The 22,577-nt window shown below is 42.7% G+C and overlaps 1 protein-coding gene across 9 annotated transcripts in view; it reads left to right on the top strand.

Annotated features, from left to right (window-relative positions):
* Window positions 1–22,577, top strand: part of RNLS (renalase, FAD dependent amine oxidase) — a 253,614-nt gene that overhangs the window by 195,711 nt on the left and 35,326 nt on the right. The window lies entirely within an intron of this gene.

Here is a 22,577-nt window from a genome sequence, read left to right as displayed (position 1 = left end):
ATGCTGTTTAATTGAGTGTTGCCATTCTGAACAGAGCAAGCATTTAACTCCAAGCCACAGGGGATAAAATTTAATGTCACATTTGGCCAATAATAAAATACACAGTGAAACCAGCAAAGTTTTTCGGAAAATCATTCACCACATGGTTTGTATTACTTTACTGAGTTCATGAAAAGAGTGTCAGAAGTTTTAAGATTTCAAAATGGCCCAAGTTCTATTGCTTTAATATGGGTCCATCTATATGCAGAAGTATCTCTCCTCCTTTGTGGCTTGGTGGAGTTTGTTTTCTGTTTGTTTGGCTTTGTTTTTAAAATTTGCTAAGTGCTGCTCTTTCCACTTCCCAAGCTAGAAATAAAAAGTGAACTTTACTATGTTATGAAAATCCTTCACTTCAATATAATCTTATTTATTTAATTTTCATCCGGAAGACTACATAACATTACTTCATATACAATATGACGAAAATGATAGGTAAAATGTTTCCTAAGAGCTCCGCTAGAATGGGCTAAAATCTACACTCCACCCTCTTTGTTGAACGTAGTTATTAAAATTGGATTGGAATTGCGAGAATAAATGTAACACTCATCTCAGGAGTAAAGGAGAAATTGTCTCCTTCTTCACAGGATTAGAATGATTCCTAAGAAAACTGCTTTTTGAAGAATAAACCGTAATGATCGGAAACGACTAAATTCTTGAAGGGAATCATCATTTCAATTCGTTATGGTGTTTTATGGTGCAGTGATGGTTTCACCAAGCCATTAGGTAGAAGTTTCGCTTGATAAAATCACCAGCGAATGTCTCTTGGCTTGCCAGAACTTTATAATGATAGAACTGGGCTGGAGTATGGTTTTTATATCAGAGCACATGATCTTAGAAAAATGTTTCTTTTTTAACTTAAAACTCCCTCAGGGCTAGACTGTTTATGTTAACATGATACCACATATATGTATAATCAGCAGTTCATGAAATGCCCTGTAACAACAGCGGACTGACCATTTTTAACTCCACAACTGCTCTGTTCTGAGAAAAGAATAGCCCTTGATCTTCTCATGTTATATGTCATGAATTAGACATTACCCTTTGTGTACTGCTTCATCAGATATGGTATCTGCTAGGGTGTATTCAGTAATATGTAACAGAAAAACCAATTTAAACTTGTTTAAACAACATAAGGTGATTTGTTATATTATCTGCTGTGGACTGAATTGTATCCCTCCAAAATTCATGTGTTGAAGCCCTAATCTCCAGTGTGATTACATTTGGAGATGAGGCTTTTAGGATGTAATGAAGGTTAAATGAAGTCATAAGGGTGGGATCCTAATCCAGGATGATCGGCGGCCTTACAAAATGAGGAAGAGCGAGTTCTCTCTCCTAGTGCACCTACCAAGAGAAGAGCCTATGAGGATGGTGAGAAGGCAGGAAGGCAGGCTCTCTACAAGCCAGGAAGAGAGAGGCTTTACCAGAAACCCAATCGCCTGGCACCTTGACCTTGACTTTCCTAGTCTCTGGAGTGAAGAGAAATACATTTCTGTTGTTTAAGCCATGCAATCTATGGCATTTTGTTATGCCAGTCCAAGCTGACTGACACATTATCTAAGAGGAAGAAGTTGGGGAGACATCAGGAAGAATCGATTCAAGACCTGAGCAATATATTCAAGGACCTAGAATTATCCTTCTCTGCTCTCTTCACTCTTGAGGTGGACCTTCTTTCTCAGAGGCCTGGTGGTGAGACGGCACTAACCATTGGAATCACATCCAGACCCAACAGCACGTCCAGGAAGAAGAGGGAACATTCTGTTTCTGTTTCTTTCTAAGAACCAAAGATTTCTTTCTAGAGCCCCCTCAACTGACTTCATCTTGCATGTTATAGGTCAGAATTGGGTTCCTCGACCAGTCCGAAACCCATGTGGCAGGGGAGGATGGGACTGCCACAATGAACTAGACAGATCAAGGTTTACTCCTGGAATTGCTGTTAGGATCATCTTCCTTGAGTTATACGAGGGGTACATACTGAATAAAATAGGGTTTTGTTTGGAGAAGAGAAGGAAGTAGTGGATGCTAGGTTGGCAATACGTAATGCCCATCATTTTCAAGTACAGTCACATCGTAGACGGGAGGTAAAGTTCTAAAGTTGACACATAAAGAGAAGAATCGTGTAGATTCAAAATTATCTTTGAAAATCCCTTAAATCTACTTGACATTTTGGAGAGCGAAATACCTTTCAGTAAATTCAGGATAGCCATCGTTCCAACATCCCATAGATTTCAGTTTCTTTGGGTGAGGCCAGATGAAATAGTTGGCTTGCATTTATAGGACAGAGTGATATTTTCTACTGTGAAAGGCACATGGCAAGAAAGAAACAGCAGTCATATCTCCTAACAGATTAAATCGCAGTTCGGATGGAGTGGGGGGTGAGTGCCGGCACCCAGAGTACAGTGCAAAAACAATTTAGCAAAGAGGTACGCAAATTTGAAAGAGCACAACATAAACATATTAATAAATTCTCACGATTGGCAGCATCTGAAATAAGAGAAATAAAAAATTATTTTTTTGTATTAACAATCACAGAATTTTAAAGCAGGAAGACTGGGTGGATTGGAAACCATGTTTTTGCTACAGCTCAGGACACTGCCTCTTCCAACAGCAAAGAAATGCCTGCCTTTCTTTGCCAGTTTTATGGAAAATTAATCTTGGATTATGCGAGCTTTAAATTATGGGAGGCCTCCAGTAATGGCATCCCCGAACATAAAATCTAACTGCCTTGCATTTAAACTATTTTTTTTTCCTCACTATCTGGGGCCAGGGTGCTAAGTAGTCTAGTTGAATTCACACAATATAAATGTCCATCTAGTATAATGCCACTGTATTTTATTGGTGCTGATATTTAAGTAAGAGTTGTCTCTTTATGTTATTAACACTACCCCGCACCCACCCTGTTCTTAGAGTGTCTGATTGAATCTAGAATTAATACTATAAATACACACACCCAGCTAATGAAGGGAGCGTTTTGGTTCTGTCGAGGTAAGGCAGCAACAAGATAAAAGGTGGCAGGGTTGAGTCCACAAAACCCAGGCTGTTGTTAAGTCTTGAAGAGAGCCAGAGTTTATGAAGGATTCGTGGCCCAGACCAGACAAAGGTCAAGGAGTAGTCATTTGTCAGATGTCGGGAATAGGAAGTACACGCAGAAAGCTGCAATGAGAACCCAAATCTCCTTAGTCAGAGGGGCTAAATTCCAAGACCTGTTAGACCCAGCCTCAGGTACCTATAGTTAGGGGCATGAGCCACTGTGCTTTGGTTTGTGTTTCCCAAAATGCGTTCAATGGAACACCAGTTCCTTGATATGCTCTTTGAGAAGAGGTTCTGTCATCACATAAATTTGCAAAATGCTACCAACTTTACCTCTAATATAAGAGTTTCAGGTCACATTGCCCTATTAAAAGACATTCCTATTAAAAAAAAAAACCCACTTTCTCACTTCATTTAATCTAGAATTTCCCAAATGTATTTGATCAGGGGTATTTTATTTGAGTGCCGTACCTACTAATATCCGACAGAAATGGTTCCCTTGGACACCCTTGGGAAACCCTGACTTGACATCATTGTTTGTGCCTCAGACCTGGAAGGGAATCGCAGGCCAGTGGAGGAGGTGGCAAAGGCTGGTCTGGAAGCTGTCAGTAGGAAAATACTGATTTTTTGTTAGAGACGGAAGAAGTTTGCACCTGGAACCCTCCAAGAGTTGCCTCATTAGAACAAAAGATACTCGTATCCCTCAAGAAATTCCAAGGGATTTAGGAGCTCTGTGTTAGGAACCAGAATCAAAGAGCAAATATTAGAACAAAAGATGTTTTCAGTGCTCTTATCACTTGGGAAATTACAAAGATTTTAACAGCTCTGTGCCAGGAGCCAAGGAGAGAGACTAATATATACATATTGTCAAGAGCCAATTATTATATATATATATATATATATATATATATATATATATATATATATATATATATATATAGTATTATTTCACATTTCACATCTCCCAAGAAGATCTCAGAGATTCCTCTCAAGATCTTGTATTTATAATTAGACTGGCCAGGAGTAACTTAGATTCAACTCAGTTCTCTCTCTTAATAGCTGTGTGATTTTGGATAAAGTACTTAAACTCTCTGTTTACTGATCAATTTGATGAGGAAAACAATACCAACCCCAGAGATTTGGGGATGAAGTGGCTTAAACATATAAAGAGCTTCATATGGCCCTTAGCAAGCATTAAGTCCGTCTCTCTGGCACCTGTTATTACAACTGATAATGCCGCTCTTGCATTTGGATATTATATTTTCCGAGGCAAAGGGCATAAATATAAAAGCCCCCTTTGGTGAACACAACCCTCTGACACCAGTGCAGATAGGAGGCTGGGTGGCCTTAATAAGTAAGATCTGTAAGTTACCCTGAAAATGGTTGGTCACGATTTTAGCAACCTTCCCTGTTCACCAGCTGGAAGAAGAGTACTACCGATCATAAAATAGCCAATAGACAGCAACCAGAGGAGATTAGTATAATCTGCAATTCTAGAAATGTGGATGGCCAGTGACTATAATTACATGGCTTTCGATAACTCATCAAAGGAATCCGTTACATTCATCCCCAAAGAAAACCAACAAATAAACAAGCTTTTTCTTCACGTGGAATTTACACCTGCCAGGACTGTACAGGTAGGGATCATTGAGTAATGTGCACTAGTATACTGTGTATTGGCTCTAACAGCTGTTTTATAAAAGTTGCAGAAATGTTCTTCACCGAGCTGTTTATGACATCAACTCTTTGTAAATACAGAAGCATAGTATGAAATCCTGTAAATAATTGGGATGAGCCTGGGGCCCCAAATCCAGTCATCTTGGGTTCACTTAAGGGAGTCTGTGATTACTCCATTTAAGCAGAGAGCCATGCACTGACACTACAAGGTGATCTGCTTTAGGATGTAAGTAAATGTGGAATTATTTGCCCTTAAACTTGCAGAAAACGTAAGCAAGAGAGGCAGCATTTTTTTTGAAGATTTATTTATTTATCTTACAGAGAGAGAGAAAAAATACGCGTCCACCTGCAGGGGGAGGGGCAGAGGGAGTGGGAGAGAGAGAGAGAGAATCCTCAAGCAGACTCCCCGCTCGGCGCGGAACCCAACATCGGGCTCCATCTCCTGACCCATGAGATCACAACCTGAGCCAAAATCAAGAGTCAGTCACTCAAACAGCTGAGCCACCCAGATGCCCCAACAGAGGTAGTACTTCAGAAGTAGAAGAAAAAGAGAAGAGGGAGAAGAAGGAAATGGGGACTGACTGTAGCTGGGGGAAGGAAAGGAAAAAAGAGCTGTGATCCTGAAAAATGGGCAGGTTTCCTGTTCAGGCTTGTTTTAAAATACCAACTGCAGAAGCAGAGCTCAGAGGTAAAATAGCAGTGATCGTCTTAAAATAACCAGCAGTAACCAGTTACAAGGTGCATGATATGCTGTCTTTTGTATAATAGACGTAGTCATTTGTGACTCAGTTAGGTAACTGCTGCTGTCCAGATCGACCTGTTCAGACAATTTACTAAGCAGCCAATACTAATTACAAATATCCATCTCATTATTACAGTGATGCCACGGAATGTCACATGCTCGTAATATCAAAATCTTGGGATGATCTCCCAGGAAGGAAAGAATATATGTGTGTGTCTACATGTGTCTACACATACACGTAAAACTAAATGTCTTTTTGTTGTCACTTAAGTCAATAGGCACAAATCATAAAATACACAGATCTCATTTCACATAATATTTGCCAATTCTCAAAACAAAAAGGATTTTCTTTAGAGAATGAGCCCATCTTGTACGAAGAACATTTGCACACGAAGTAAAAACAAACAGCAGATCCCTTTCAGCCTCTGGTTTCCCTATCAAGCTATCCTCACGGGGAATGCTTTACATCCAAGATAGCACGTGCCCTCCCACTTGCCAAGCAAATTAACTCCTATGAAAATCAATGCCAGAGATGGAGGGAAACTGGAAAAGTGGCAAAATATATAACATCAGAAACAAACTTTAAAAATATCCTGTGGAGAGTATTACTGGGAAAAACATTTTATGGACATTTCTTCCAGAAGAACCAAACTCACAAATATTTGCTTTATGTGTTTCCATTCTCAATTTGTTGAGCGGTTACTTACAAATATGTATTGAATGCCTCTGCGTGCCAGGCACTGGGCTAAGACCTAAGGGTTCGAAGTTCCGGGGTCCACTCAAATGAGGAATTCTGAAGGAGAGACACGCAGAGGCTCTGTTGGGACTAGTGACTCAGAGTCAAGGAAGAGTCCTCCTAATATAAATGGATGTCCGGATAGAGACAACATAGAAACCATTAACTCACATCTGTACTCAAACCCGGGGAGAGTCATATTGCCTCGTGACAATATTATAAGCTTTTGAAGGAACACTTAAGACCTTTTGTCAACATGAAGCCAATACTCTTCTTTCTTTAGGTGAAGAAATGAGAGGTGGGGGCAGTGAAACATTTAAATCCATGAATAAATCAGACACTTTAGCCCAGCCTATTATTTAACTTTCTCCTGGGGCTGCTAAAAAGTTCCATACAAGTAAGTCATGAAATGTCCAGGAGGCAGTGAGCGAAAGGGTAGGGAACTTCTGGAGTCTCTCGCTTCTTGGCATTTTTGTAACTGCGAACAATGGCAAATTACAAATTTATGGAGCAACCACACTAAGCAGTGAGTCTTTTTTTTTTCCTTTAAGGTTTTTTTTTTAAAGATTAAATTTATTTGAGAGAGAGAGTGAGCAAGAGAAAGCAGAAGCTGGGGGAGTGGCAGAGGGGGAGAAAGAAGCAGACTCCACACGGAGCAGACTCCACGCTAAGCATATCCCAATGCGGGGCTCGATCCCAGGACCCCAAGGCAGATGCTTAACCAACTGAGCCACCTGGGCGTCCCAGAAGTGAGTCTGGGACATTGTATATCCTCAGTCCCTTTGTTTTTTTTTCAACCTTCCATCTCGTGTTCTGCCTGCCCTGCCTTCTGAGAGCAGTATTTTCTTTTTCTTTTTTTTTTTTTTAAAGATTTTATTTATTTGACAGAGATAGAAACAGCCAGCAAGAGAGGGAACACAAGCAGGAGGAGTGGGAGAGGAAGAAGCAGGCTCATAGCAGAGGAGCCTGATGTGGGGCTCGATCCCATAACGCCAGGATCACGCCCTGAGCTGAAGGCAGACGCTTAACTGCTGCGCCACCCAGGCGCCCCATGAGAGCAGTATTTTCACTTGGGCTATTGGCGTAAAGTTGTGGCTATCAGGCTGAGGCTCACGAAGACCTTCACGTTGGCCAAGAATTGGTCTTGAACACAAGAGCCAGATGTGTTGGTGATTGAGTGTGGTTTTATCCACTGTTAGTGGGACGGAAGGTGGGAATGAGAATCAGGCAATGGTGTACGGATCTGAAATTTACAGGTCGTAGATGAGAGCAGCAGAAAAACTGGCAAACGCTATCACCACTGCTGCCAATTTCGAAAGAAAAAGCAAGGGAGAACCCTGTGTTGGCTTCGTAAGGAGGTGAGGGAGGCCAGTGTACAGCAAAGGGGGAAAGACCTGCAGAGGGGCCCAGGTGGGAACTGCCATGGTCTTTCTGTCCTCTCTGCTAACAAAGGTCATGGAAATTGGTGGGTAGCTATTGTCTGATAAAAAAATTGCTGTATTAAATGTAATAACACCTAATTTTGGCTATTTGTGAGTCCAGTCCTTTTAAGGGAGGGTTCTTTTGTCTGCTGAGCATCCGAAAGAGATGAGATGCCAATTGGGAGTGGACACAGGGAGAGCTAAATTGCTTTGCCTAATTGAGGAGAAAATTTCAGATGTCCTGAGACAACGGGGAGGGTGCGGAGCAGAGAAGGGGAAGAGGAAAACCTAGCTGGATGATGGAAGGCTCTGGCTTGACCTGAGGGATCACTGCGTGGATTTGTAACTTCTTTGCTGGATGATTTACTCTGTGACCGCTCCCACAACTCCCTACGACCCAACACAGCTCTGGATTGAGCAACTGCTTTAAATCCATGCTTGCTTTTTATTGGGGACTTGTTGAGTAAAGTCAACATAGTCCAGGCGCTTTGGGGAATATCTAGAATGAAATTAGATAGGAACTTTGAGATTTCTTCAGGTTGCTTTCTGAGCGGGACCTTGGAGTGTGGCAAGCCCACATCTGTGTTGAGAACTGTAATTTGAATCAAGACAAAACTCCGCATCCTCTGGACCTCGAATAAAGCAAGTCCAACTTGCTGCTTCCATTATACCTGTGACCTGGTCAACCCGTTGGGGGAATGAGGAATTGGGAAAAGGCTCCATCTGGGGGACTGAACTATTTCGAAGGATTGTGAAGTTAAGTCTTTACTGTGGTCTGTAGTGAAGCTGTCAACACTCTGGGTTGGAAGCCAAGGCTCAAAATGACGGGCTCTGCTCTTCTTCCCAGACAAGTGTGTGGTTTTCATCATCCTGGAGGCATCTCCAAGCCTCTGCAAGTTGAGAACAGTCTTGTAAAACTGTGTAGCACTCCAACAGCTTGTGAGCCTCGGGTCCTGGGAGGCCGTGTAGACTGCTGAGCTGAATGAGAGCTTGACAGGTCTTAATTCCGGTCCATTTTTATCTGAACCTATGACGATATCAACCCAAAGAGTTGAGACCTTTCCTTTGCCTAGAGCTCCCTCAGAAAAGATTTCACCATTTTCCTCCCTGTCAAGAATTCTGCCTAAAGTCAATCTAAATGTCTCGTGGGCTGAAGAATTGATAGGCCCTGTTTGCAGAGCCTGCTGCTTTCTCCAGAATTAGAAGTTCTCCCCTGTAGCAGGATACATGCCACGATCCATCATGCACGCTGTTCATCAGCCGGTCCCTCTTATCTGAAGCCAGACTGAAAATATGAGATAGACACTAACATTACAGCATAACGGGAGTGTGGAGTTGGCGCTCAATAATTTTCCCATCATCCTCAGTGTGGCTCTGAGATGCCCTTCCCTGGTCCTGAGAATTAATGCTTCACTGACACAGAATTAAGCCTTCAGCGCTGGGCACTCACTTAGCAGCCAGGGAAAAGTAATAGCTAGTCAACAGATTGTTCATCCCTAAGACAATCTAGGGATCTGTTAGCACTGCCCTTTGAATCATATAAAATGAATGAGCTCTCTTTGTAATTTCTGAATCTGGAAGCCTTTGAAAAGCACATGTGTGTTCTTGGCATTCACAATGATCAGAAGCCTCGTACCATGCCTCGAACACTGGGGCTAGTTGACTAGGACCATACCACAGGGATTGCCAGTAAGACCTGGAAATTTTATGGAGCCCTCTCCCCAAAGAGGTACAAGTATTCTCAGACACAATTCTACTGTGGTCTCTAGAGAGCATACATCTGTTTTGAATGATGCCCTGTAACACAGACCTTGATTTCCAAGGTTACGCTTCAAAGGATCCCACTGTTCTCTTTGTGAAAGATAGTTCTTTTTAATACTTGGATAAAGAACAACTGTGCTCCAGCTGAAATATTGAACTTAGAAAATATGTGATAAGCTCTGCAAATGTGTCATTTCCCTGCTACAGTTTAGCAATTATGTCTCTGTTTTGTATCCTGATGGCATTAAAATGAAATGCTATCTTGCATAGGAACCTTGCCGTAAATGATGAGTTCATATTAACCCAAGCTCGGGGAGTGATGAATTCTTTATTGTATAATTCATGACTTGGTTTTTATTCTCATGGATGGTCAAAAACAACCAGTACTATCCAGCATGATGCAGTGGGCTTTGCACTCACAGAGACCTAGCTCTGAATTATAACTCAACTCTTCCAGTTAGCTTGAGCCATTTATATTACTTTAATCTTTGTGGATTAAAAATGGTTGAATAGCAGCCTTTTCAGGTGATTCAACATTAGAGCTCTGACCATGAACAAGTTTTGTAATCTCTGAGTTTCACTCACCTGTACTGTAAGTATAAGGTTAATAATGTCTCCCAGAAATGTTTCAGGGGCTGAGTGCCATGGTACGTTGGAAAATCCTAGTACCAAGCCTGGCACACAGTAGGGCAGTAAATGCCGTCTTTATAGTTGCTGTCACATATAAATTATTTTACAGTCTCAGTCTGTCAGTTACATAAACGTCTTTGATTCTGAGAAAGAGATGGGAAAAGGAAACTGCCAACAGTACACATTTAATTAAGTTATATTATCTTTTGTTAGAAATAACAGCACACATTATTAGGGTGCGTGAACAATATCTCTTCACCTGAATTAGGTGTTAAACTAAATGAGATTAAGTGAGATGCAGGTTTTCTGTCCTTTTATGGAATCTCAGGTGACTTTTTGCCTAAGAATCATTCACAAAAAAACTTTGCACTCTGGCATGTCCGAGAAGAGTAAGACACCAAAGTTAAATTGTCAGCAGATCAAAGGGCTGAGACAAACGCAAGAGCAGGTTTGCAAGTCAGACTGCAGGGTCCCACCACAGGAAATTGCTGCATTGTGTTTCATAAATACTTTATATCAGTTGGCATTTTTAACTCTGTCCAGAAGCACCAATCCATCATTGTGCCCAGATGTGACGTGATTGAGTCAGTTTCGCCTAAAGAGCCCTTTGGTTCATTACCAGTGACTCTCTTGTTATTGAGTGAGCTGAGTGGGCTTTGATAGGCCCTCGGAAGATCATATGTGGGCCTGCCAGTTTTAACGACCTTTGCCCCTACAGACTTCATATATGTGCTCATTTAGATAACGAGAAGAATCCGTGTGTATAGGACAGGTCATTGAATCCCCTGCCTAATAGGAATGAATATTAAACATTGGGATCTGAAAAGAATATATTGAAATTCCATTAATATTTATAACTGATCTATGGGACTAAGGGAATTCTTCAGTATAAATTATTCCAAATTCATGTTTGTAAGAATGAAGCATCCTTGAATTTAAAATATAGTTTTCCTCGCTGAAATAGATTTCTGTTATACATGTACCTGGTGAAATCTTTGTTGGTGATGTTATATATCCTTACATTATTTAATAGAGACGGGAAGGGCATTTTAGAATCTTGAGCTCAACTGAACCTAATTCACTCTGTTTTATCAAAAATAAAATGTCTGTTTGTTCCCTTTTCCACTGTCTATATTCATAATAATGGTTTCTCAAGAGTAGCTAACAATATCATAAAGATGATAGTCCCTTTTATTTAAGAACTTTTGCCAAAACCTAGATTCGATCTCTTTTTTTTTTTATTTTCTGTCAAAATATAACAGGAAGAAGGGCGCCTGGGTGGCTCAGTCGTTAAGCGTCTGCCTTGGCTCAGGGCGTGATCCCAGGGTCCTGGGATCGAGCCCCGCATGGGGCTCCCTGCTCCGCTGGGAGCCTGCTTCTTCCTCTCCCACTCCCCCTGCTTGTGTTCCCTCTCTTGCTGTGTCTCTTTCTGTCAAATAAATAAATAAAATCTTTAAAAATATATATATAACAGGAAGAATAATTCCACTGGTATTATTAGTAAAGGAGATAAGAGTGTCCACAATAAACCAGTAAATTTCCTCTATGAAAAGGGCCAGAAATATTTTGACACAGTCCTAAATACAGTCTTCATCATCTGATTAGTGTCAGCTATACAAATTCAACATTTTAGAACGTCAGGACTGAAATTTCCCTTTAATGCACCACTAGAGCAAAGCTTTAAGCCAAATCCTCAAGCCCAAAGATCTATTTCATCCAGTCGCAGAATCCTTTTGAACAGTTACAAATCTAAAGCTGACCCCAGTTTCCCAACTATGATGATAAAGTGATACTCTTAGAGGCAGACCAGTCTGCTGGTTCAAGAGGAAAACCTTGCCCAATTTGGGAAAAGGGTCCAATCATAATACCACTTAACACACAAAATTTCATATAGGGCACAAGGATGAGTAGGCCAAAATAACAATGTATAATGGGGATGGCTGCTTATTGCTGGTGAGTAGTGGGAAAGCAGAGAGCGTCTTGGGGGTGGGGATTGTCATTAGGAGAAAACTGGGCTTTCACACCGAAGAAGAACTCCGGCACGGGCCTGGAGCTCCGAGTGCCCGTTAGGACAGATCCTCTGTTCTAAGGACCTGCATGGGGCCCAATAAAGGACTATTGAAATCCTTCCATTTTTCCTTTTGGCCGTGTCCATAGAAGCTGCAACAGGCTGAAAATCTTGTGTCTCGGGATAAGTAGATGTTTTCATAAAACTTGGGAGGTCTCTTAGCCAAAGAAAAAATTTCTCCCAAACAGATCCTGAAATGTATGCTGTCCCACTAAACATGGCCCCTTTCTTGAAATGGGCAGAATCTATGGAATTTATGGAATTTTTTTACAGAATTAATGCGAGAAACATAGAGGAAAGATTATTCTAGCCCTGGGCAGCAAATAGAATTCAGAATATGCTTGCTGGCGTAGCTTTACTCCCTTTTTATTTTTAAAACTATATATGTTATAATCACACTTCACACGTGCAGCACTGGCTTTTGATTGCCTGCCTACAAAACTCAGAACTTGGCCCTTCTCGAATCCTCTGTGTTTCGGAAAACAGAGCCACCAGTTTCCTAGCTCCTTAGCCAAAAATCGGGAATTGTCCTTGGTTTCTTCCTCTCCTCCACTCCAGTATCCAATTGATGACCAAATCATACTGATGTTGCTCCCAAAACAGACACGGAACTCCCTTCTCGTCTTCACTGTCACAACGAGGATGCTACCTTCTTGTAACTGGCCTCTCTGTGTTGCCCCTTCCCAGTTCATTCTTCACAGAGCCAGCAGTCTTCTTTAAAACACACGTCTGTTCACACCACTCCCTTTCCCGTTCAGAGCCCTCTGCTGCTTTCCCGGTGCACACAGGATTCAACCTCAGACCCTCATCGTGACCTGCAAGGTCCTGAATGATCTAGTACAGGGGTCACAAACTTTTTCTGTAAAGGCCAGAGAGTGAATACTGTACAGTCTCTGCTACAACTACTCAGCTCTACTGACATAACGAAAGCTAAAGACATTATATAAAGGATTGGACATAGCTGTGTTCCAATAAAACTTTATTTACCAACACAAGTGACTGGCCCAAGGACCTTCACTGGCCAACCCCTGACCCAGCGCATGCCGATTTCACTAGCTCCTCGCTCCCTTAGCTCACTTAGCCCTCCTGACACACCTCTGATTCCCGCTATGGTGATGCCCACTCAGGACCACTGTCCATTCTGTTCTCTCTGCGTGGACATCTCAGTGTAAATGTCACCCCCACATTTCATTCGGTTTTCCTATTGTCCTTCTACAGCTCCCTCTATTTTAATTGTCAGGAACTATGCATTGCATTTGTTTAACGTCTAGTTCTCCTTCAAGTTGGGAGGTCCTCGAATGCAAAGTCTGGATTTGCTTTGCTCATCTTTGTATCTCTGGCACCTGGCACTTGGCTTAACGCACAGTCATTTCTCAATTAAATATTTGGTAAATTAAGAATGAATTAATGAGATCTAATCAAAACATGAAAGAAAACAAAAGATAACAATCTGGGCTCAGATCTGAAATATGAGATGCTTTAAGTCCCTTCATTTCCAAGGTATTTTGTTTTAAAAGTTCTGCACTTGAAATCGGCACTGGGCACGAGTCAGGGTGATTAACAGGCCCCCAAGTCCTGTTCCAAGTCCTACTGCTCCAGAGGCCCTGTGCTCGACACGCTGTGGCTGACACAAAGCCGTACGGAGGTCAGACGGCTCTACTCCGTCTTGTAGCTCTGCCGTCTGGACCACGAACCCCAACGGCCAGCGTGGAGGGAAGAAGGACATGGAGGAGGCACGTGGCTTTTAACAGCTGTGGACTAGGTGGGACACACTTCACTGGCCCTCATAGCCCACCGACCAAAACGCGTTACCTGGCTGCAGCTTACCTGCCAAGTGGATTAGGAACTGTCCGGGAGCACACAGACTCTGTGCTGAGCGCGAACTCGCTCCGCCAGGCAACATAAAGGTAGATCAGATACATTTCCTACTATGAAATAAAGTTGGCTACGTGACGTTTCTGTAAAGCCCATAGATTGGTATACTACCGATGCTACAGTTTACTGATTCAAAAAAGCTTTTCGCACATGTTAATTTACCTCGTTTGTGGTGGTATCTCGCTTGGTGGTAATTATTAATGTCTTACTCTCCCGTCTCCCTCAGATACTTTACTGCAAAGACTTTTAATGTTTAGTAGAGGAACGTGCTCATTTTGTCATAATTTCATGTTATGATCATGATTTTTCTATAGACTTTGTAAGTTTGGGTCATTTTAAAGTAATTCTGTGACACATTTCTTTTTAATATATATATTTTTAAAGATTTATTTATTTATTTTAGAGAGAGATTGAGAGTGCGAGCAGGGAGAAGGGCAGAGGGAGAGAGAGAGAGAATCCTCAAGCAGACTCCTCACTGAGCACAGAGCTCAACCAGGGCTCGATCCCAGGACCCTGAGATCATGACCTGAGCTGAAATCGAGAGTTGGCTACTCAACTGACTGAGCCACCCAGGTGCCCCTATGGCACATTTCTTTTTAAAAGGAAAAGGTCAAGTCCAAAAATTGACTGTAGGAGAATGATTTTTTACAAGGAAAGAAATATATGCATTTTCTCTTTGCTCCCCAAATTATTTATGTCTACATAGGTTATTCATCAATATTCAATCAATATTTACGGCCTTCCAGCTCTGGGCCAGACATTGTTCTAGGTATTCAGTGAATGAGACAGTTCTAAGGCTTGCATTCAACAGGAAATATTAAAACTTTTTTTTTTTAATTTGAGAGAGAGAGAAAGAGAGCATGATCAGGGTTGAGGGCAGAGGAAGAAACAGACTCCCTGCTGAGCAGGGAGCCCGACACGGGACTTGACCCTGGAACTCCAGGATCATGACCTGAGCCAAAGGCACACACTTAACCAACTGAGTCACCCAGGCACCCCAATAAAATATATTCTAACATTTAGAATTCCTTGTAAGTAAAATTTCAACAGTGTTTAATCTGATATTCTCTTTTTTTTCCTTGTTTTATTGTTCAAAATTTTGGAGGATATATATTTTGAAGTCTATGTAATGTTTGTGGAATTGAAGTATCCTTAGCTCCGTGAGACACTGTGATTTCATCTGGCCAGTAATCCCAGTTAGGTCTTTGGTAATCTTTGAGTGACACTGACAGGAATATAAAAATGTACCTTGTTTTAAAGGGACAATAATAAACATATCTGTGCTCCCTCAGAGAAGGTAGAAACAATTCTATAATTTGAAATCAGCCTCCTGAGGTTTATCCTCTTATTTACATAGCTTGTCTGAAGGAACTTCTCTGGAGACATCGGTCTCTGGCACAAAACCAGATCTGCTTCTCACACGCGCAAATAAGCGCAGGAACCTAAGGAATGATGGAGAGCACTGGACTCAAACAGGAGTTGTTGGCCAAGTGGCAAACTTCCCTTGCACAGAACCTCCCGACAGCCCTGTAACAGGGATTCTATTGATCTGCAAGGATTTATCTTTGCCATGGATTCCGGAAATCTTGCCTCCTTGGTTTACCACAATGGAAATCTTCAAGAAATTTTTTCCTCTGAAAAGGTCAGAATTATTTGAAAGATAATCAGGATTTTCAATTCAGTAGTAAATGTGATTGGAAAAGTCAAAGTTTCAAATCCTGAGAATGGGGAGTAGGGGGAATGTTACTTCAGACCCGCCTGATGTAGAAATACATGTGAGTTTTGAGTTCCGACGTACACAACATGTATCTGGTTTGGGGAGACCATGGGTCCCCCCCTTCCTTCTTGCTGTGTCAGTGTATGCATACATAGCAGCTTGGGTGTGTGCTAATTAGGTCTTAAATTACAAATAACGTATGTTTTTCCTCTATTACAACTTGTTTCTATTTAAAAAAAAAAACAAGCAAAAGGAAGTTTTCTATAGCCTGAATTTAGAACAACTGTGTCAGGAGTTTGAAAAGTACAAAGAAATAAAATGAAAACCAGAATGATGTTGTTCGACCTTTGAAAACTCCATCCCCGTAATCTTTATCAAGCTACGCTAAGTGCTTTCCATGTGTCATCACATCTCATCTTTACAAAAACTCTGTGAGATAAATACTATCCCCACTTTATAGATGAGGTAGCCAAAGCTCTAAGCTTTAAACTAAGTAAAACTACAACTTTGGCCTGAGCTTTGTCTCTAAGTCATACTTTTTTTGGTAAAAGTAAGCATCTCTATCCTGGAGAGCCTAATGAAAACGCCCCACGGAGACTTGTCTGGCTGCACCACCCACACCCGTCAACACATCGGGATTCATCCATACCTAGAAACAAGACTCTTCTTTTTTATATTCTTCCCCAACCTATACTTTCTGTCATATTGAAAATAACAGTGGCTTTTAAAATTTATTTCCTAAAGATGAAATTATAACACCAAATGTGTTATTTGAGATTTCGCTTGCTCCTCCCCTCCTCCCCTTCCCAGGGTTGGGTTCTCCAGACCCTCAAGGGCACGTGTGTGCCTCCAGCCCTACAAGTCCACTCCCAGCACCGCCACCACTGGCTGCCATCGAGAACCCCGGCCGTGCAAGAACTTGGAAATCTAGTTGTCCTAGCGTCGCTCACATGACAAATGACATTCACATGTGCAGCGCACCTCATGGGGTAACTTAAGTTATCAGGAATCCTGAGAGGCCTGGTGTTCTTTCAAGATCACCTCCATCGACATACATGTAGGCAAGAGTAATGTTATTTTCAGAATCAACTTGAATCCATCTTAATGTCTTCACAAAGCAACATAGTCTCAATTCTGGGTATATTCACTTAACTATTGTTAGTCACACGTGATTTCGCGCAGAGCGGTGACCCCTGAGAGTCATTTCTCCATTTCAGTGTGTGAATCCAGTATCCGTGGTGAGCGAGCTACTGTAGGTGTTCTAGCAGAGCTGTAACTAGACCAAGATGTCCTTCAACAGTGTGGTGCCTTTCCTCGCCGTGCTACAAACTAGCTCGCCGTGTTTAAGCTCAAACGTGGGCGGAGGTTAAGGTCCTAAAGTCTAGAGCAAACTCGAGGGTTGAGAAAGCTCAGATGAAGGAAAATGCTTTCATCGCTTTGGTCCTGTGGATTCCTAGGTTTAGTCTCTGAGGACCAGAAATTTGTACCTTGGCGACAGCAGGGAGAGGCCAGGGAAACGCTGTGCTTTCCTTCTCACTGTCACTGCCAACCAGACCTCCATTTTTATAGACGCATAGAAAATTAAAGCTGAAAGGGATCTCAAAAGTATGGAGTAGGCCTAGGAAGAGTTTTCCGCATAATTACTTGACCACGCTTTTTGAAGAAACTGCTATATAATCTACCCTTTATATGCTGGAGATATAGAGAAAGGTTCAAGGCCGGCAAGCAGACAGGAGAGGAACAGGAAAGGAAACAGCTATTTGTAGGAATAAGCACACACGTGCTAGACATAGTTCTAGATACTTCGCACATTTAAGATTGTTTAGATTGCAGGTGACAGAAAACCCAACTCAGATGGCTCGTGCAAAAAAGAAAACGAGGAGGGGGAATTATTGGTATTGTTGTAAAAAATCTAGGAGTAAAGCTGCAGGATCTTACATAAAGATAGTAAAGCTGCCTGGATTAATTGAACCAACATCATAAACACTTAGCTTCTGTCCATTTCTGGACTCTACCTTCTGCTGACTTACATTCATTTGTGGTGAACTACCAGGGAGTACCGAGCATCTCAGTGCCAAGTTACAAAAAAAGAGCCCATTTTCCAAAAGCTCAACAGTATTCGTGGAAGTGAATCTCATTGGCCGTTGGCCTGGCTTCTGTACCCACTGCTGAACCAATCACTGTGACCGGGGGAATGGATTAACTGATCTGTTCAGCCTAGGCCACCTTTGTCGGGGCTCAAAGTGGGGGAGGTATAATTCCCTACATCAAAATGTGGGTACTGTTACCACAGCACAGCCAGGAGATGGTGAGCAGTGGTGTTCACCACACACGACCCTCCTAACTAGCCTGGAGGTCAGTATTTGACTATCTTCTACCATGCCTTCCCTGTTAAGGTTTTGGCTTCTTGAGTCTATAAAGTAGAATGCCAGGTAGAAGGCTTCCACCATTTATGAACTGGTTTGAGCCCCTTTATAAGACCCAAAGCCAGTCCAAGAGGAAAAGAAATAGTAAAATGAATTTGTGGAGGCAATGTGTATTTTTTCTTCCTACTCCTAGGTCTAGGAGTACTCCCTGCACACCCAGCCCTGGGGCCATCCCTCACCCCTGTATAAGTCAGCCCTTTCCACTGATCACCTTGTGTATTAGGAAGCCTTGTTGACTTTGTGAAGATTTGCCTCGAATTTGCCTTCTCACATCTCCTCTCAGCTCTCAAGACTTGAGGATGCTCCTCTAATAGGTAGTGGTCCAGCCCAGCCCCTGTACCCACCCTCCTGACCACATCTCAAGGCACCTTATCTCCAGCACTCACAGGTAGGGTGGAAATAAGCAATACACTGTTTATTTTTCAAGTAGCTTGGATTACTGGCAAATGTTATCATTTACTTTCTCAGCTGGCTGGAGAAGGCAGAACACACTCTTCTGTGAACAATTTTCCATTGTTTACTGGGAGGCTATTTCCTGAATTTGTATACGTTTACTTATACCAGAGCTCTGGGGAAACATCTTCTAAAATTGGAAGTAAGAACTTGAGGGGAATTCTCATTTTATGTTCAGCTCATCGTGTGGGGTTTTACATCCTTGTTTATATTGAACTAAACGCCTATCAGTATGGTCATCTTACATGGGATTGTTTAGAGGATGTCTGTGTGTCTTGCTAAACATGAGAAATCCAAACATATGTAGCCTGGGATAACAAGGATTACAAACATACATATACTTCGGTTTTAAAATTTCCCTCTGCCCTTTATTTAAATAAAGGCAAATGCTTGCATCCATAGACATCGTTTCCCAAAGACACTCAGGGCAAATGCGCACCCAGGGGCCTGGAAGAAACAAGGCAAAGAGCAAAAGAAGAGAAGAAACCCAGAGGTGTGTTAGTCGTTTCTAAAGCTAGTATTTCTAAGTCCCTGCTGGAAAAGTTTCTTCAGGTCACATATGGAACCAGGGCTGTCACTGTTCAGCTGTGAGCATTCAGGGCCGTCAGATTCTAAATGTGCTGTCGCTTTGTCCCATAGAGCTGACCCCATCCTGTTTGTTCAACAGACAGTAAACCTTGCCCCTCCCCCTCCATGCCCCTGAGTGCGGACAGACAGACCCTAACTGTGACTCTGTTCATCTGTTCGTCCACGTACTCAACAAATATGGATTGCTCACCCTGTGCCCGATCCTGAGGGGGGAGCCGTAAGTTCAAGTAGCTCTCAGTCTAGAGGGAAGACAAGCAAGTAAATAGACAATTCAAATATAGTGTCACTAATACTCTGATTCCTCCCATGATGCATCATTCTCTGAGATTTAGGTTTCCCGTCAGTGAGACGTGAGGCCCGAGCAACCGCTTGACGGAAGCTCAGGGCCTCGAGCCCTCTGAGGTGGAGCGAGTCAGCCTCCACGGGTTTTCCAAATGCCACTCGAGGAGCATTGACTGCACACCAGCCTCTGAATTTACCACTTCACAGGGACTTCGTCCGTGCAGGGATCCTGAGGTTGGCCCTATGGTTACCAGAAGGGCAAGACCCAGGCACATCACTGGAAAAGAATATACAAATCGGGTTTATGTATAAAAATACCATGTTCACATGTAATTAACTGAACACTACAGATAAATAAGATACATTGTAATCTAACAGATTAGCAAAATTTACTCAGTGTTGGTAAGAGTATGGAAACAGGAGGCCTCTCGTATGCTACTGGGGGGAGTGTCCTTTGGGAGGACCCTGTAGCTGTTTCTGAACTAGTTTTAAATGTGCTTACTCTTTGACTCCGCAATCCTGTTTCTAGCAATTTATCCTAGAGATGCTCTCACATCAGTGCAACAGACGTACGTGAAAAAGTGTGCTCACTACAGCATTTCATTGCTTGTCACAGAAACTGGAAAGGAGGAAAAGAAATGTCCAGCTAAGGATGACCAATAATAAGCCATGGTAATTCCATACTATTAAGTTAAGTAGGTCCACATGAACTGGTAAAAAGCTATCCAAGATATGTTAAGTGAACAAAAGCCAGTTCAAGAACAATAGGTGTAATAAGAGTATATTTCCATTTTGAAGAGGGGAGCAGATATGCAGGCTCATGTGTAGAAAATTCTGGAAGGATACACGGGAAACTATTGACAGCCATTACCCTGGGGAGTGGGACTGCCAGGCTAAAGGAGAAGCAGTACTTGTACTTATCTTTCACTTTATACCTTTTCACAGTGTTTGAGTACCCTTTTTGTTTTTTTTACAGTTTTTTAAAAAATTTAAATAAAAGTAGTTTTAAGCCGCCAAAAATAATTTCCTACTATTTTTCCTTTAAAGGATCACACTGGGCGTAATCATATTTGGGACTCCAAGGAGTCTTATTTAATGTTGTTTAAAACAGGCATTTTAAAAATATGTTTGACCAGAGAATTTCATTGTTGTTACTTTGCCTAATAACTATGAATATGTCACATGAGTCATCCCGAGGCAACAGTGACCTAAGGAATCACAGGGACACTATGACCAGCTTAAAGTCATACAGCCAGGCACTGGGAGAAAGAATTTCTGAGTCAAGATGCAAAGTTTAATTGATGTCCTTCAGAAACTGTGCCATCAGGATGGAGCAGGGGATCTGATTCATTCATACGAAATAAAACTTACCTTGTTTCTTAGGAGGGGACATAGCACTCCAGAATTTTTTGTAAATCTTAGATGATAGATCATAGTTTCCTAGGAAGAGTGAAGTACTACCTTCAACAGGCATGGGAGAAAAAACCCACTATTATACTTGAGTTCTATTTCCTGCCATTTATGTCTCCCAAATGAGGCTGTTCATTCAGACCTCTTAGATGTTTTTCCTTGGATATTTAAAGCAATTGCTATTATCCATTAATCCGGTCCCGTCTTCCAGGGAAAGAGTAAAGGAGAAAATAAAACAACTATTCGTCTTCAAAGATGATAGGATAAAAATGAAATCAATAGAGGGAGGACTGTGAGTAAACCCATCTTTCCTCTGTGCCTGGCCCACTGTCATTTCAGCCATCTCTACTTCCAGAACCTTCCTCTTCAGCTAAAACCAAAAAACCGTGTCAACTGAATACAAATACTTAACACAGTCACTGCTGTGGTTACACTTGGAGATAATGAAGGTGCCCACGAGCCGGGCTCCCCAGGAGGAAGTGATGAAATGGCCTGTGACATGGGTAGGGCGCTAGGAGAACTGGGACCTCTGTCACCTACCCATCAGAAACAGGTTGGGCTTAGAAAAGAGCAAATGAAACCAGCAGGTGGTCCCTTGGGATAGTGCAGCCTCGTGCCTGAATGGGGGCAGTGGGCAGTAGGCTGGCAGAGCCCCAGACCCCCGTCAAGGAGCTAGAAAGTGGGTGGCAGAGTGCTCCGTGCCTGTTTGGGCTGGCTCTGCCAGGAAGATGGGGAAGGGGAGAAGACCTCAGAAGGACGGATCCTCCCATCTCAGCCTCCCTCCCCTCCCCACCCTTGGGTCCTTCCCTTTCCCTGCCAGTCTTCTTTCCTCATCAGGGTGAGCTGGAGCAGGACTGCTTTGTTGGACTTGGGGACGTGCTCAGCTTACCGGCTTACTGTCCATGGCATTTGCCGCTGGGCCTGGCTCAGTAGGAAAAGGCTACCTTGTCATCAGAGCATTTATGGCTGCGGGGCAAGGGTTGTTGGGCCAGTTCTGCTTGAAGGGGGGAGAAGGAGAGTTGCCACCAGTTTCTACTGCCAGGAGGAAGGAGGGAGGAGAGTCGCCCGCTGCCACGCGGGTTCCTTGTCTAGTCCCCTGCTCACGTGGTTCTGTCTGTCTGCTGAACTTCACAGCCTCGTGTCAACGCCACACCAGTTAGCAGGTAAGCTCGCCAGTGGGTCAGCTGGTGTGTCATCCCCGGGCTTCTGAGTCATCCCCGGAAGCCCTCCATGTGCATCCTTCCCTTCCCGAAGAACCAACCACCGCCCTAGACACCCGCACGCGCACTGTGCATCAGGACCTAAAGAAAGGTTCTTCCCCGCGCCCCGATGCCCTTGGCCTGCAGCTACGGTGTGCGCCTCTGCTTACTTCCCTGTAGGAGGTGGGACCTCAGCTGGCCTGACGCTTCTGTCCTTCCGTGACCACACCTCCGTCCCTTGATAGATCCTGCCTAAAAGGGGAAGTTTATCAGCTAGAAAAGGTCTCTAAGGTCTTCGTACGTGAATAAATGAGTCCCTGGGAGTTTGACCTTGCTGTGTGGCTGAGGAACGCTCGTTCCTCAGATGGTTAGGTAGCTAGGAAAGCAGAAATGGTCACAAATTTGGATCAGAAGTGGGAGGGGAATATCCTAAGGTAATTGCTCTATATATCCGGTTTGCTAGCACGATATAAGAGATGCATCTTTCTCCATTGTTTTAAGTTTGTTATCCACTAAATACTTAATC

Source organism: Ursus arctos, unplaced genomic scaffold (genome assembly GCF_023065955.2).
Source record: "Ursus arctos isolate Adak ecotype North America unplaced genomic scaffold, UrsArc2.0 scaffold_7, whole genome shotgun sequence".
Taxonomy (NCBI): Eukaryota; Metazoa; Chordata; class Mammalia; order Carnivora; family Ursidae; genus Ursus; species Ursus arctos.
This window is presented reverse-complemented; position numbering and strand designations above follow the sequence as displayed.